The 3,780-nt window shown below is 43.9% G+C and overlaps 1 long non-coding RNA gene across 1 annotated transcript; it reads left to right on the forward strand.

Annotated features, from left to right (window-relative positions):
• Nucleotides 1-302: 302 nt before the first annotated feature.
• On the forward strand, nt 303-1,248 carry LOC129011746 (uncharacterized). The gene is made up of 2 exons (XR_008493422.1): nt 303-415; nt 947-1,248. It is a non-coding gene; the product is annotated as an uncharacterized LOC129011746 (long non-coding RNA).
• Nucleotides 1,249-3,780: the final 2,532 nt, after the last annotated feature.

The raw sequence follows: 3,780 nt of genomic DNA on the forward strand, positions 1-3,780 counted from the left end.
CTCCTGGGCCTCTCGGCATTCACCAGTCAGGAGGCAGAACTTGGCCTCCCTTAATCCTGAATCGGCAATGCAGGGTTATATGCTAGACACATATAGGAAGCCACAGCCAGCAGAAGGCGAACCGACAAGAACAAGGAAATGGTTCTGCCGTCACGTCCCCTGGAATCTCTGTGCCTTGGTGTCTCCATTGGTAAAGACAGGATGTCCTAGATCTCCAAGGTTTCTTGAAAAACTAAAACCTATTATTGTTTAATGCCTTCTAGAAGTTGCCTAGGAAACACTTTTTCTTAGAAAAGATTCACAAACAGACCTGGAATGAATCCTTCTCGCTCTTCATACACTGAGACAGGCTCAAATCTAAGACCATGGCAGGGAGAAGCCGCACGCGGAGTCACGCTGTCAGGATCCAGGATCGGTAGGAAACAGGCTCTGTGCCCTGCTCTGGCACCAGCCGGGCTGGCCCTTATCTGAATCCATTCCAAATGCTTGACGCTACCTTAAGCCACAGAACTCAGAATTAGATATAATAGGCGAGGCAAATGCTCACTATTCATGATACAAGATAAATCCTGATAAGGATAATAAAAGTAGAAGTTATCCGTGATTAGCTTTAAACAAAACTTTGCTGCCTTGAAAACACTTTCTTTTCCCATATCTATATCATTTTCTCCCACGGTAATTTCAAATCATGACCTTTTATTTGGAATTTGAGCTCTCTACTTTCCCCTCTAAATGAACTATCCTTAGAAACATTAATTATCTTTGAAAGTATAATTTCAGTAGCAGCAAAAGAATTCACTGTAATTTAAAAATTCTAGTATTGGTTATTTCTATATTTTACTAACACAACTATCACTGTCATAAGCACCTTTGTGATAACCCCTTGCTTCAAGACTATTTCTTATGTTAAATTACCACAATTTTATTTTTTAATTCATGCATTCAGATCTTAATCAGATTGCAATTTCTTCAGGCTTGGAATCACATCACCACAATGAACAGCCAAGTATAAAGGGGTCCCCGGAGAAACTCCCACCGGCCTGCGTGCTGGGAGAATGGGGTGGAGCCACGGAAGTTCACGCGCTTTGCAGAGGGGAGGAGTCTGGCCTCTCCTGATCCTGGATAGTACCTGAGATTCAATCGCTGACGCGGGAAAACCTGCTAGCAGGACTGTTGCTTTGCTGAGAGTCCCTGTTTCCCTTTTTCTCCTTTTGGCCTAATAAATTCCATTTTTCTCACCCTTCAAAATCTCTGTGACCCTAATCTCTCATGGAGGGCCGTGTGACAAGGGCCCTAAAGAGAAAGTCCTACAACAATAGCTTTCATATGATAATATCAGTGATAAGCTGTAGTTTATAATGGACGCCTCTCAGGAAGGTGTCCCTCAATAACTTGAACATTTAAAAAATTAAAAGATTGATTGTAGAGAGTCCACCTATGAAATGAGCACATATTAGAGCAGAGCTAGAAAATCAACGTAAAGAAACAGAGCAGGTGGCATGTCTACAAAACTCAACTTGAACATAGTGGAGGATATTAGCATAACCGAAGAAAACCGCTGTCAGCAGTTTGGGAGGGAAGGACTGGGTCTGAACACACAGACAAATTATAGCAAGAGCCACCAAGGCGGACGTTGCTTACCCAGTGCTCATTGAGTCAGAGCTCTGTTCACACGTTCCAAAGTATTCTTCCCCTGAGCAAAGCCATCTCTATTGTCAGATGCAGAAGCCCCAGCCAGGGACCCGGAGACGCTGGATTCTTCTAAATCCTGCAGGTCTTCGAGGCCTCTTCCAACTGTGATTGAGTTTCCCGTGTAGGTGCTCAGGGGAGAGAAAGCTCGGTTATTGAGACTTTCATTCTCCTGGACTTTGTAGAGTGATTTCTCATTGAATTTAAGAACTAACACACAGTCATTCCATTAGCAAAGCTTTAGCATGCAGCAGCTGTTCGCCAGGTCTTATGCCAGGCCCTGGGGATAAAAGGACGAACAAGATAACCCTACCCTCAGGGAGCTTCCACTCCAAAGAAACCCAGGAGGCTCAACACAATGTGATGATTTCTGTGACGTGGTTAAGTCTGGGGGGCCATAAAAAGCGGGGCCTCTAACCAGGCCTCTGGGCAGGTGAGCACTGGAGAAAGTTTCTATGAAGAGACAGCGTATCTGGATGAAAGCACACAGAAGAGTGTAAATTAGTAAGGTAAATGAATGAGGATTAGAGATCAGGGCTATGCGATGAGGAAAAAGTGGCTTCCAGGTAGAAAACAGGTGTGAGCCATTTTGTCTTCAAGAATCTACAAACTGTTGTGTGTGGATGGGGCACAGGTATGAAGTTATAGACCAGTAAGAGATGGGGCTAGACACACAGGCATGGAGACTCCTCCCCAGCCATGTGCAGGAGATCACTCTAAGGTTTGTGAGCAAGGAAGTCACTTATCATTTACTTCTGCAAAAGTCTCTATCATTACAGGGTGCCTACTCTGCCCAGTACTATTGTAAATACTTCCCATACATTGAGCTGCACACTGGGACTTATTATCCTCATTTTACTGCTGAGAAACTGAGTCCCTACCTCTTGGGCCCTTGCCCAGAGCCACACATGTGGCAGCTGTAGAGCTGGTGCCTTGACTTGGGTCCCCTGAGCCTGGAGTCTTGTGCACACAACTGCCCTCATGCTACACTGCCAGCGGGCAGCTAGACTGAGACCAGGGCATGGCCCCTCAACTGCATGCAAGCAAGGCTGCTTCTCTGTGTGGGTGATGCTGCTAGGGTTTCCTAACCCAGGCCAACAATGAAAACATTAAGTAACACTGGGTTCAGGGCCACCCATTGCAAAATACTGTTGGTAAGATCCTGTTAGGTCTAAATTGATCTGTTTTTTAATGGCTCAGTTTCAGCTCCAGGCTTCAGCAGATGTGTCGTTGAGGCGGTGTAAGATGAAAGTACATATGGCCGAGGCCATGAGCTAAATGCAGCAGTGGGCTGTGTCTGGAGAAGAGAGCCTTTTGAAGTGTGTTGAAGAATAGTTAATGGCAAGAGAGAGTGCTTTGGACACACTGTTCGGTTTTTAAAGAAGGCTATAAAGTTGATATGCTGTATAGTGGACATTGTGTTTCACATGTACACACACAATGTATAAATAGAAAAACACAGGAAAAGATTATATCAAAATACAGAGTAGCAGACTTATACATGATTTTAGCTTTCTTCTATTTTCCACATTTTTTATGATAAACAGGCATTGTTTTGTACATTCAGGAATATTTTTTCTCCAGGAAGTTGTCACCAGAAACTTAAGAAAAAGCCTTTTATTGAAATATGCATTTAAAAAGTGCACAAGTGAAAATTTTACAGCTTGACAAGGCCCCTGAGTCAGCCCATGATATAGCCAGTGCCGAGGTCTACCTAGGAGGAGAATATTACCACCCTTTCCAGAAGCTTTGGGCTCTGCAAAGATAACTTCTGATGCCATGAATAGTTTGCCTGTTTCTGAAGTTTATATAAGTGGAGTGCAGTGCAGTGTGTACCCTTTGGCATGTAGCTGATTTAGATCAACACTGTGCTTATGAGGATTCTCCTATGTTCCTGCATGTGACAATCATGTTTCCTTCTCTTTGCTACATCATGCTCCATTGTATGAACATGCTGCATTGAGATTGTTCCCGCCATGACTAGCTGGGCCCAGTTAATGCAAGTGCTCCACTTTAATAAGATTTTCAGAGTTTTTCAAAATGATTCTACCACATTACACCCTTGCTACCCATGCAGGTGAGTACTAGTTG

This window comes from Pongo pygmaeus, chromosome 14 (genome assembly GCF_028885625.2).
Source record: "Pongo pygmaeus isolate AG05252 chromosome 14, NHGRI_mPonPyg2-v2.0_pri, whole genome shotgun sequence".
Classification (NCBI taxonomy): Eukaryota; Metazoa; Chordata; class Mammalia; order Primates; family Hominidae; genus Pongo; species Pongo pygmaeus.